Source organism: Hevea brasiliensis, chromosome 5 (assembly GCF_030052815.1).
Source record: "Hevea brasiliensis isolate MT/VB/25A 57/8 chromosome 5, ASM3005281v1, whole genome shotgun sequence".
Taxonomy (NCBI): Eukaryota; Viridiplantae; Streptophyta; class Magnoliopsida; order Malpighiales; family Euphorbiaceae; genus Hevea; species Hevea brasiliensis.
This window is the reverse complement of record NC_079497.1, coordinates 116,150,240-116,162,719: the sequence shown is the minus strand read 5'-3', so window position 1 is coordinate 116,162,719 and position 12,480 is coordinate 116,150,240. Positions and strand designations below refer to the sequence as shown.

Below are 12,480 nucleotides of genomic sequence, written 5' to 3'. Positions count from 1 at the left end.
GAAAATTCTTTGATTTTCTTTTAGAGCACGAAGGCTTATCGAGCCTCTATAAAGAGAGGATTTTAAGTTACCTTGAATAAAAACCTAAATCTAAATGATGATTCAGCTTTAACAATGGGAGACTGGCTGCCTGGCTTCATCCCTTTCTTTTGAACCATAAACTTCGGCAAGAGATAGGCTTATTGCCTTTTCCGCTCCTGAACCAGTACTTAGATAAAAGGAAAAAAAGGAGGTAGGGCAAAAGCATAAGGTAAGCTCCTCGGTAGCGGGAAAGAAAGAAGCACCTGTTGCGAGCAAGTATGACCAGAACCTTCTTTTCTTCCCATGATGTGTTCTATCAGCGAGTGTTCTAACGGCGAAAGAGAAGCGGAACTGTCCTTTTAGTCTAAAGATGTACGCTTAACGCGAAAGAGTTCAGGAGGCTAGACGGTAGCTAGCTTGACTCTATTCTCCCCCAGAAGCTTTGTGATAGGAGAATCTTCGTATTTCCACTGGATGGATCGATGGGATGGATAGAGTGAGTGCCCTTCTCCTCTCTTGCTTGTCCGAAGACTGGTCTCCAATCCACTGACTAGCGGGATAGTTTGGAGGAAAGAATCGCTATGAATTAGAAGACAGTACCACCCTTCACTCGAGTAGGAGAAAATCTGCCCACTAAAACCGGTCTTCAGAAGAAGAGCTTCACCGGGCTAAACTCCTTCTTCCTCCCTCCCTTTCTAAATAGCAGAGTTATCAGACGGGGGAACAGCTTCTCATTCCCACCCTGGTAGTACGAAAAAGCCCTGGTTTAAAGCTAAAGGCGGTTGAGACTTTGAAAGTTTGAAAGATAGAGCTTCAATCTGTCTTCAAGGTAGAGGCAGCCCTTTAGATACTTCTGGTTTACTTCACTAAGGAACCTAGCTCCTTACTCTTTCCCTAACAAACAGGCCAGGCCTTTCTTTGGGACTGGATCACCATCCACCCTTACGATGACACTCCTTTGACCGGTAACTTCTTTGTTTGCGGTTGCAACTGAGATTGGTTCTTCTTCTTTTGCAGAGTGGAAGTGGACTGAGTCTCCGTCTCGAATGCTCGAATGTCCAGCTTCCCACCTTTTTGTAGAGTTGCCTTGGGACTCTACTTTAATAGAATAGGCTTATAGCCTCCACCAATACCAGTCCGTCTACCTGTTCAATCTGCTTTCTTCCTTATGTCTTCACGACCCTGACCCTGCTGTGCTGTACCTGGTAAGATCTTAACCTATGCCCTCTGCTGCGCCATTGATGAATGGATTTCTTCGTTTTACTGATACTAAGGTAGGTGCTTACCACGGGTAGGTTCATCAATCAAATCTCGACGAAAGAGCTTGTATGTAAAGAAAAGCTCAAATTGTCCTTCGGTTTACTTCCCTTCAGTTAGCTATAAAGTCCCATTGGTGCAGCTCATCAGCTTGCGTGAAAAGAAAAAAAAAGAAGAACGCACGTCTTCAAAGCGACAACAGGCTTCAGATTCACCAGGAGTTTAAGTTACCTTCTCCATTTGATTTAGGGAAAGTATGCTCCTGGCTTGCCACCCGAAGAAGGGAATTCGGCAATCGTCACTACCGCTACGCCCCTCGAGTTGGCTTTTTAGGTTAAGAAGATTGAATGTCAGATTGATTGAATTGTCCACTTGCACCAGACACCCTATCCTGATGTTTGAAGCTCTCGTCCCATTGGGTAAGAGGAATAAGGCATTGGCTGTTGAACAGAGTTCTTGTCCGAAGAATAGCGCATTGATAGGTTCTATTAAGAGAATAGCCTATGTTCTCCGGGTGAGAGAAGGAGGGAAAGAGAAAGAGAAAGCCCTTGTTTCCCGCCCTTAAGCACGAAGGTAACTTAAAATCCTATTCTCGATCAGACAGCTCAGACAGTCTCGAATTTCCATTTTCAGATGGATGGTTGGTACACATATAGATCCACTTGGGTATACAGTCTCGGTACAGAGTGAAATTCACTACCAGCTTTCATACCAAGGAGCCTTCTCCCGTCTAACTTCCTTACTCTTTCACTATTCATACGCACCTGCATCCGCAGCTAATTCTTAAAAGTAGTTGCTGAGTTTCGTTTCCTTATTTTATACGCATACGCACGAGGCTAGAGGTTGAGTTCTACACCGATCCCTTCAATTTGAATGAGTGGCTCTTTATGCTTTATATAATAAGGATTCTTATCGCCCTGAGGCGGACCCCGCTTTAAAGGATGCTCTTTGAGGTATTTAAGAATAGCAATGTTAGGGGAAAGTAATTCATTGATGGAGCCGACTTTCTTGATGATAGGACTAGCCGTTCTCTTAGTTCAATCCAGTCTTATCTGCTGAGCCTAGCGAAGTTGCCTGTGTGAGGCATAAAAATTTCCTTCCGATCCCTGGACTCTTTCTTTCGTAAAGCTTGGCTTTGGAGCGTATACCAGAGTGAATCTAAGCATTCCTTTATGTTTTTGTTGTACCGCCTAGCTCTTTCTATTGATGACTACTCAAGTCAGGACTAGCGTTCGCACATCTCTTTTTAGAGGCTAAGATGTTTGTACCAGTACCTTTTCACTCTTAGCTTAGGGACTTAGGAAAACATATTGGTTCTTCTTGGCGTACTACATAAAACAGTAGCATAAGGGATCCTCCCATAGCCATAGTTGGACTGCTTGCTAACGCGGACTGCTAAACCGAAGCTTAAAAGCTGTAGTAGAAAAGCCTTTCTCAATTCAACCGATTCTCGTTCTCGAAAAACCAATCGTCCAATGTTGTTAGCCAGTGTACATGAAAAGAGGCTGGAACATCACTTGATGAAAGGGTTGATCAAGAGACCGAAGCCAGTGAGTTTGCGTACTCGAGTGAGGGTACCTTGGTGAAGAGTACTTAGCTTTGTAAAGAGCATCTTCTTAAGCAAAGTGTTGAGTCCACTGGCCTGATGCAGCTCTTTGCCTTATGCCTTAGGAAAGAGAGATGCTAGCTCTTCTTGTCTTCCAGTGGGTAAGCACTTCTCTTCTTGGCCTTGGGAGAGTTAGGTAACTTCAGGGTTCCCAATATGGCTGGCAGCTAGAAAGCTTATTAAGAAAGTGTGGCGTCGTCTAAGCCACTATGGTAGGCAAGAGTTTCAGGGAGGATCCCATGTGGGTATATAAAAGAATTGGATATAGCGCATTTTCGAATAAGTAAAGACTCATCGCGGGGTCGATCACAACCAAGAAGAATAGTCGGAAAAGGATTTTAAGTTACCTTCAGCCCTTCCTCAAATCCAAAAAGTGGAGTTCAGAACGAGAAAAGCTGACAGACGAACTGGGAATCATAGAATTCGAAGTTGATAGGATAGGTTCAATCGTGTATCTGTAGCATTCCTTTTCTTCACCCTTGATCTCATTCTTAGTCTTCAAGCTCAACTACTCTTCCCACCTCTCCTTACTCGATAAAAGAAATGCTATAAAGCTCTCCGAAAGGGAAAGCTTATGCCTCTCACTTTATGCTTTTAGGAAGACGTCGCGGTTACACCTTCCTGCTGACCAGTCGGAGATTGTAGTTATGAGAATAGATCACACGATCCCACGCACTCTCACTCTTTCCAACTGGAAGATGGGCTCGGAGGGGAGCTCAATGTGGACGAAGTAGATTCACTACCTCCAGAAACTTCACTATCTACCTACCTGCTGGTTGCTAAACTTTAGGTCTCTTACCAGAGAAAGGAATCTCTGATTGAGCGCATCCATCGAATTTGTCAATTTCTTCTCGAATAAGGAGAGGAGGCTTGAAGTAACCTTTCAAAATCAAAAAGAGATCCAGATAGGGGAAATCACACGACTGGAGTTCCTCAAAGCTGAGGTTCTAAAGCAGCTAACCAATCTGGGACTCTTTCTTTCAAAGTATCAACACCGAACTTTAGATCTTCTCTTTTTTTCAAAAAACTGAATCTCGATTCAAGTACAAGCAACTAGCCATGTTAGACCAATCTCCTCGCTAAGCTCCTGGTGGGCCGGAAGGAAAAAGGGAAGACTGGGGATTTCCTGTCTTTCAAAAGTTCATAAAAAGAGAACTTCGTTCTATACGATAATTCTCAGTGAAATGATTCCGTCATTCTAGATAGTTCTATATAGAATCAAGATGAGAACTTCCGAGCATTTCTTGCCCATCCATGGAACGAGATAGAGAATGATCTTTCCAGCTAAGCTAGGATAATAAGAAAGTCGGCTTGACACATGACACAAAGCCAATCGAAGGCGAAGGAAAGAAAGGCACGCAACCGCTGAAGTGAAGGTTTCAAGTCCTGAATGCCGGTCTTTGGCTAGAGATGCGCGAAGAAGCCGGTTGTTCTGAGCGATCCTTCCACAGGGAAGAAAGAGCTCGAGTTGGGTGAAGTGAACTTTCAGCATTTCGAAAAGGTCCTATCGCTTTTATCGAGCGAAGACTGAACCAACAGTAGCCCTAAACTTAAAGTTGGACTTCTTTCGATCTAGGCGTCTTAGCAGAGCCCTTTCCTAATGCTAATGAGGAAGGCGAAGAAGTAGCCCAGCCGAACCCCCAAAACACCCCTGCTAATCCGTCCCCGGGGGCGGCTCAAGAGGCGCTGCCGCAGGCGCCAGCACCGGCTGCCCACCCCGCTCCTAACCAGGAGGAGGTTGCGGCACTCCGAAGGGAGATTCACTCTGTGATCAAAGAACAAGTTCGGGTGGAATCTGAAAGGGGGGTCGGCCCGCTGTCCACTCAGTTTCCCGAACAGAGGGAACTAAACTCAGAGGCCGCCCACCATATAATGGTGGAACTGGAGCTCTCCACAGAGTCCAGTGTAGATACTCTCCGCGAATGGGCGGAGAGAATAAGGGAAGACAAAAGTATCCTTAAGCCCATCATTAAGGAATACCTACCAAAAAGGTAGTCTGTCTTCCCCTCCTCACTTTCTCCCATGTTTTTGTTGGTCAACAACCAACCACAGCTCTCGTTTTCTTCTTCACTACTCGTACAGGCTTGACGGAGTTAAGCTGTTTTGAGGGAAGAATTTTTTCTAAAAACAAAAAGTTTTTCTAAATCAATCATGCCTCAACTGGATAAATTCACTTATTTTACACAATTCTTCTGGTCATGCCTTTTCCTCTTTACTTTCTATATTCCCATATGCAATGATGGAGATGGAGTACTTGGGATCAGCAGAATTCTAAAACTACGGAACCAACTGGTTTCACACCGGGGGAACAAGATCCGGAGCAAGGACCCCAACAGTTTGGAAGATATCTTGAGAAAAGGTTTTAGTACCGGTGTATCCTATATGTACTCTAGTTTATTCGAAGTATCCCAATGGTGTAAGGCTGTCGACTTATTGGGAAAAAGGAGGAAAATCACTTTGATCTCTTGTTTCGGAGAAATAAGTGGCTCGCGAGGAATGGAAAGAAACATATTCTATTTGATCTCGAAGTCCTCATATAGCATTTCTTCTAATCCTGGATGGGGGATCACTTGTACTTGTAGTAATGACATAATGCTAATCCATGTTCCACACGGCCAAGGAAGCATCGTTTTTTAATCTCAACCAACCACTTCGGCCTAATCATCCCACTTCTTTCCTCAATCCCAATAAACCCAATAAAGGATATCGATTTCCGATAACCACTTTCACCCGATCCAATTCACCTCCATCGAGGCAGCGAACTAGTATATCATCTTTCCTGAGGAATGGAAGGATGTAGTGGTATTAGAATTCTCCGGCTACACGATGAGAAAAAAGCATCCCTTTTCTCCTTAATAATAGTTTCTTCTATCTGGTACTTAATTAAGATGAAAGCCGGTAAGAAGTGCATCTTGCTTGGAAAGACCGTTGCCGAAGAAAGGGCTATTAGATGGGCGATTCCCCCCTTTCCATTGAAGTAGGTAAAGCGGGATGAAAGCTCTAAGCCCGCATCTTCCGCTTCTATTAGAGGGGCAGCGGATCCAATCCATTCGAAGGGGGAGCAGAGCAGTCAAAGAATGAAGCAAACCAAAAATGAAATTTTGTGAAAGACTCCTTTTGTCCTTGTCCCCCCATCAGCAATTTCTTCTTATACTTTTTGCCTTTTGCTTCTTCTTTATGCTCACTATGCCTTTATTGCTTTATATCCATCGCCTCTTAAACATCTACTCCAAAATAATCAGAGAGGTGTTTGAGTGGAACAAGCAGTTTGGAAGGCCTATCACCTTCCAATACAGCTGGTTAAATGGGGTCAAAATTGGAGTTCAGGAGAAAAAGGGGATTGTCCCAACGAGTCTTCTGTTCAATCAAAGACCTCTAGCTCATAGTTCAATTGGACATGTAGGTTATATTCGTACTGGGTTCTCATGTGGAACCGAAGATCCATTTTCCCACGTAGTTCGTCGGTTAAACCAACGATTCTCTTCTCAAAGTCAAAGTAATAGAGAGATCTTTTTCTAGTTAGACTTCTATCAATGCAATGAAAGAACCATCCCTTCCTATTTGTTTGTCCTGTCAGATAGAAAGAAAATTAGACCCCAAAGAGCCCTTCTTTACCACTTTAGGGGGTGGGGGTGAAGGGGGGGTTTACATACAACCGAGTCTCCGTTTGTTTTTTATGATTGAATCTCAGAGGCATTCTTATCATTTGGTAGATCCAAGTCCATGGCCTATTTCGGGTTCACTCGGAACTTTGGCAACCACCGTAGGAGGTGTGATGTACATGCACTCATTTCAAGGGGGTGCAACACTTCTCAGTTTGGGCCTCATATTTATCCTATATACCATGTTTGTATGGTGGCGCGATGTTCTACGTGAGTCCACGTTGGAAGGACATCATACCAAAGTCGTACAATTAGGACCTCGATATGGTTTTATTCCGTTCATCGTATCGGAGGTTATGTTCCTTTTTGCTTTTTTTTGGGCTTCTTTTCATTCTTCTTTGGCACCTACGGTAGAGATCGGAGGTATTTGGCCCCCAAAAGGGATTGGGGTTTTAGATCCTCGGGAAATCCCTTTTCTTAATACCCCTATTCTCCTTTCATCCGGAGCTGCCGTAACTTGGGCTCATCATGCTATACTCGCGGGGAAGGAAAAACGAGCAGTTTATGCTTTAGTAGCTACCGTTTCACTGGCTCTAGTATTCACTGGCTTTCAAGGAATGGAATATTATCAAGCACCCTTCACTATTTCGGATAGTATTTATGGTTCTACCTTTTCTTAGCAACTGGCTTTCATGGTTTTCATGTGATTATAGGTACTCTTTTCTTGATCATATGTGGTATTCGCCAATATCTTGGTCATCTGACCAAGGAGCATCACGTTGGCTTTGAAGCAGCTGCATGGTACTGGCATTTTGTAGACGTGGTTCGGTTATTCCCATTTGTTTCTATCTATTGGTGGGGGGGTATATGAAGGAACGAAACAGTGGATTGAGGAATGAAAGCTCGAAGACAAAGAGAACCGGGCTTTTCCAAAGAATTACTGCAGCTTTGCTGCTCCCTTTTTTTATCATATACAAAAAAGTCTCTTCCACTTTCCTACCAAATCTCTCTTTATTCTGGCATATAAATGAAGGGATCGAAGAGATTATGGCAGATTATGTTCACCAAGAAATGACCCGAAATTGGATCTTGGTCTATTTGAGATTGTTCCTTTTAATCGTAATCAAAGATGTTTTCTTGTCTCTCGTTTCCTTCTGAATAAATCGAAGAACCTAATGGATCGAACTCATACATCAAAGCACCAGCTATAGCTATTCAACTATCGGCCTTGCGTTGCAGAAGGAGCGTTCTATTCTGTTTTGAATTGGAGGCAAGAGCTCTTTCTTCAATAAAGGTTTGGAACAGTTCAATGGCAGATCTCCCTCTCTGGCAGGTACGGCATTCAGCTTGTGGATCGAATCGGGTGAATAGAGAAAGGTAGTTTCAGTGATCCTCTGGTTCAAGCCTAATTCCAATCGAGGTTGCCAGAAATCCGCTAGTTGCCTTAAAAGCATGAAATTCAGTCAGCCTTGATTTGACATTCAGGTAAGGATATCGTGGATAAGCTCTTGCTCTTAGAGAATCTACTCTTTGATGCGCAGAAGACGGAGTGAGCTAGACTAATGGCATGAGAACTTCCTTTCCTCGAGAAAGCAGGTTCCTTCTTTTAGCCTTAGTGAACCAAGTTCCGTGATCCAATCAACCTGAATCGGACAGAAGAAACTCTAACTCGAAGGAGGGAATCAACTCTCACGAGAAGGAAGGGCATGATTCAGAAGATAGTGAATCCGGTGTGGAATCGAACTCTCACTCCCATCTTACGAACATTTTCCGAATTCGCTGCAAGCGAATGCCTGAGTCATGGGACATTCCAATCTGAAGAAAGGTTCTTCGGAGCGGGCAAGGCATGGTCTTTAGCCAATCGAGATGTTTGTAAGTCAAGACGGAATCCAGTAAAGTCAATCTGTACTTCCTAAGCTATTCATTCAAGTAGGGAATCAGAGTCAGCTTTGGCATAAAGGAATCTCTGTCTTGGGACTTACCCAAATGAACTGCCTTAGGAATAGAAGCGATGCAGGATGGGAAATTCAAAAGTCTGCAGTAATCAGTAGTTGGCCGGTCCCAGTCTCAGTCGAAGGATAGGAGCCAGTGAAGTGATCCGTTATGGGAAAGGAAAGTCTAAAGTAGAGCGTGAAGCTGTTCCCCTAAGGCGAGTCAAACTGGTATCTTATTTTACGTAATATCGGGTGTTAGAACGGATTCTCCTTTATTAGCTAGTCGAAAATGGTTCATCTGGACTTGCATCCTATGAAGTATTAAATGAATGAAGGAAGCCAAGCATTGAATGACTTATGAAGAGAAGCATGCCTGGCGCTTTCTAGAAGAGTTGTCTTAGATACCGAATCAACTGTCTTAGACTTGACTACAGAGATCGAACTCTCTGGATTGGATCTAAACTTTCTCGAAAGCTTGCTAAAAGTGATTCCCTCGAGAGAGCTTGCAAGTCCAAGATCTGGTCTTCTCTTTCTCTGTCGGCGAATACGCTGCTAGCTGGACTTCCTTTTCTCGCATCAAAGCTTGACTTCCAGCTGCGGGAAATCGAACTCATTGGATTGGCATCTGATCTGGATTGGATTCGGATTTAAGTGGGTTCCATTCAAGCTACAATAACTTTTGGCAAAAAAGCCCGGAAGAGGGAGGGGAAGCCATTCAGTAGGGTTTGGCATTGAATAAGCTGTTTGCGTTGCGGCAAATCTGCTCTTAGTTAGAAAGATTAGGTTGGGTTTTTACAACCAAGAAAGGCATGGGTCACTCAGTATATTTACTCCGTTAACAAGTCTCTTGGGGACGCCTAAAGGAAGCAAAGTGAGGATAGAACTTATGAAGGGGAATAGAAGCATTCGGATTCGTCAGTATATAAGGAGAAGAGGAGCCTGAGAAGGAAGCTTGAATAGGTCCTAGAGAAAGTCCATCTATTCCCATGGATCTCCGATCGGGAGCTTTTAAGGACTCGCTAGTGTCCCAGGGATTGACCGGTGGCTCACCCGTAAGCTCTTCGAGCTTCACTGAGGTAGTTCGACTAGCTGGTTGAGAAGCTTTTCCACACTTGAGTCACTAAGAGTGATTCTATTGGAACTTCCTCCACCAAATTCGATCCATCATCTTGTCCCAGAGGTCGATCATTAAGATACAGAAAAGGAGAGAAAGCAGTTCCTCATATAACTGAGAGGGAACGTGTCCGGGATAGAGATAGGCGAAGACAGGATAGAAATAGAAGATAGGGTACACATTGCTGGGACTTTCATGAGTATGTAAAAGGAAATAAATTAAAATCCTGGATTTTCGGAAGTCTTCTACAGAGAGAAAGTCCTAGGTGGTTTAGTGATGATGTCCGTGGCCTCCTAGCTCTCTTCTTAAGATCCTAGCTCTCTATACGTTAAGATCCTAGTTTGTTCGTTTTCTCAGTAGCAAAAGCGCTTCTCTCTAAGGTTGACCCCGCCGTTCTATGAAGAGCAGATCTAATTAGATTAGTGTCTATAATTTCTTTCTCCTCTGAGTTTAAAGCCAAAAGAACGGACAAAAGATCGATCGTCTCGAATCTATTTCTATGGATAAATAGAACATTTTGCTAGCACGGTTGGTAGCCAGTCTGTCAATCAAGGAAGCTAAGGTACGATCTTTCTACTGCTGGCTCCCCCTTCGTTTTAGACCCTCATTCTCTCATAAGAAGTGTTCAAATCAACCCGAACAGGAGTACTCTTCGTCATTCTATGAAATTTCTTGGCTGTGAGCTATTCTCTTCTATTTGCGTCTAGAATGCTCTATAAGTAATGGAATCGGCCCAAGAGCCAGAGACTCTTTTTGACTTATTTAAGTCTTCATTCTGCTTTGCTCTGCAGTCAAAGAGACGACTGTAAACCTATTTTCTATCCTTTCTTCTCTTATGCATATGCAATTTCGAGTCGAATAACTTATAAATGCAGCAGTGATCAACTATACGATAGCACTCGGTATGGGATTCAAAAAACCTCTTTCTTATCAGTTCAAGCTGGGGTTGATTGAAAGAGCTACGTGTCTCGAGGCAAAGGTAGAAAACTAGACTAAGACCGGAAAGAGGCTTCCAGACAAAAGAAGCAATTATGTGATCTCTAAGTAGTAAAGACATAAGGAAAGATAAGAGGCGCCCGGGGAACCGCAAGAAGCCCGCAGTACGAAAAAGAGGAAGTTGGAAGCTGAAGCAGAAACGAAGCCAACCGTAGGTTTTTCAGTGAAGTACCCAGCATAAAAGAAAGCTGATGGAAAGGCGATCACAGAGAAAGGAGAAACCTCATCAGCAGAGGGCGTTAAGCCTTAGAAAACCGAATGGGGATCGACTACCGAAGGGGTAATTTGGACTCATCATCTCGTCTTTATAGTTGCGAAAAAGATGGACTCTCTCGGCATATTTAAACCTTAAGTTATTATAAGAATTTCGAAAATGAACTTTTACAGCTATACGAAATGAAATAATAAAGTGCTTTGCCCGTAAATCGGCTTAATCACCCGAGGCAATCGGAATTTGTTTAACACACACGTTTCGATGATCAGTTCAGGCGTCACAGCGCTCCCAGGCGTGATGAAGGGATCATAGGTAGATCAGGGAAAGAGAAGAGTACCTTCCCACATCGAGAAAGCCCGTGTTTTTGGCATAAAGACAGATTCCACTCGATGGAGTTCAATCTGAACGAATGATCAGACGTCGAGGAAACCGCTTCGCTTCAAGCAGATTTCGAACCGGTGATTGACAGAAAAAGAGGATCGATTGATTTCAAAGGCACTCCGGGTTAGCCAGCAAACCCAATCGCTTCGACAAAACAAGATCTGGTATAAGTCCAAGATTCGAATCAGTTCAACACCTCCTTTTGTTCCTCAGTTCAGATATTCCAACTTTCAAAGAGATCCCCGGAGGAACGGTCTTATACCACATTGACAACATTTGAAACAAAGAGAAATAAAAGGCACCCTCGGGAAGAGATCTCCAACTGTCAAAAGTCTGGTCGGTCTACCTTGTCCTTCGACGTTGAGATCTGGTGCCACGAACCAACCTTCTCTGAGATTGATGAGTATTCCCTTCTGGAGCCTCCCAATCCTGTTCAGACGAAGGCCCCCTCTCCGCCATCATTTCTCTTAGCGGCGGGGAAGCAAGCATCTGAAAGTTTCTCTCGAGTCACTGGCCTTGGAGGAACGAGTGGAATCAACTCAACCGATCTCTCTCCGTCTTCATCTCTCAAGGACCCTGACGGAACTACATGAAAAAGCTAAGCAAAGGCGAGTAAGCCAGCCAATCCGAGTCCATTGCCATGCGCATTCTATTCGTCTCTTCCGGGACCAACTCACGAGATAAGGTGAGCCCCTAAGCCATCTCATTCATCTGAACCAAGGGCGAGCCACCTGCATGTTCATCTTCATCGAGTGCCGGAACCAGAACCAAGCTCTATTCCACCTCTATCGGAACCAAGGCAATGCTCAGCATCTCTTTCTCCTGTTCCACTTCCAGCAGAGCGGCTAAGAAGCAGCAAAGTCCGATACGGAAAAAAAATCCCCTCTCCCTCTCTTCTTCTTTCTTTGTCCCCCGAACCAATGATTTGATTCAATGCCCCGGAGCCAGCAACTTTGGATGGCTCGGCGATAGCTATCTGATTCCTACTATCAGAGGCGAGTTAGAACCGGATACAAAGCAATCTTCTCCAATGTCATATATTTCTCCTGATCCCGATTCCACAGGCCTCTTCCGAATGTAATCGAGGCTTTTACCGCTTCCAAGGATTATTCCAAGGAAGGATTAGGGTCCCAAGGATGGGTGAGCTGCCTTGATCGCAATAGCTAACGGCTTAGGCCTACTTATAGCCCACTTCTCTTATGATATTTCTTAAGTGAACCTTCCATCCTCTGGAATGTGTGCGAGAGAGCTAGCCCCATTTCTTATGCCCCGGACATGAGTAGTCTCAGCTGAAAAGCATCCTCGACCATGTCCTGGAACTTCTTTCTATGAACTGATGGCTCGGTAAACCGTAC

General features: G+C 44.1%; 1 pseudogene; it reads left to right on the top strand.

Moving 5' to 3' along the window:
• Window positions 1-4,871: 4,871 nt before the first annotated feature.
• LOC131180019 (cytochrome c oxidase subunit 3-like) lies at window positions 4,872-7,672 on the top strand (annotated as a pseudogene).
• The last annotated feature ends 4,808 nt before the right edge of the window (window positions 7,673-12,480 follow it).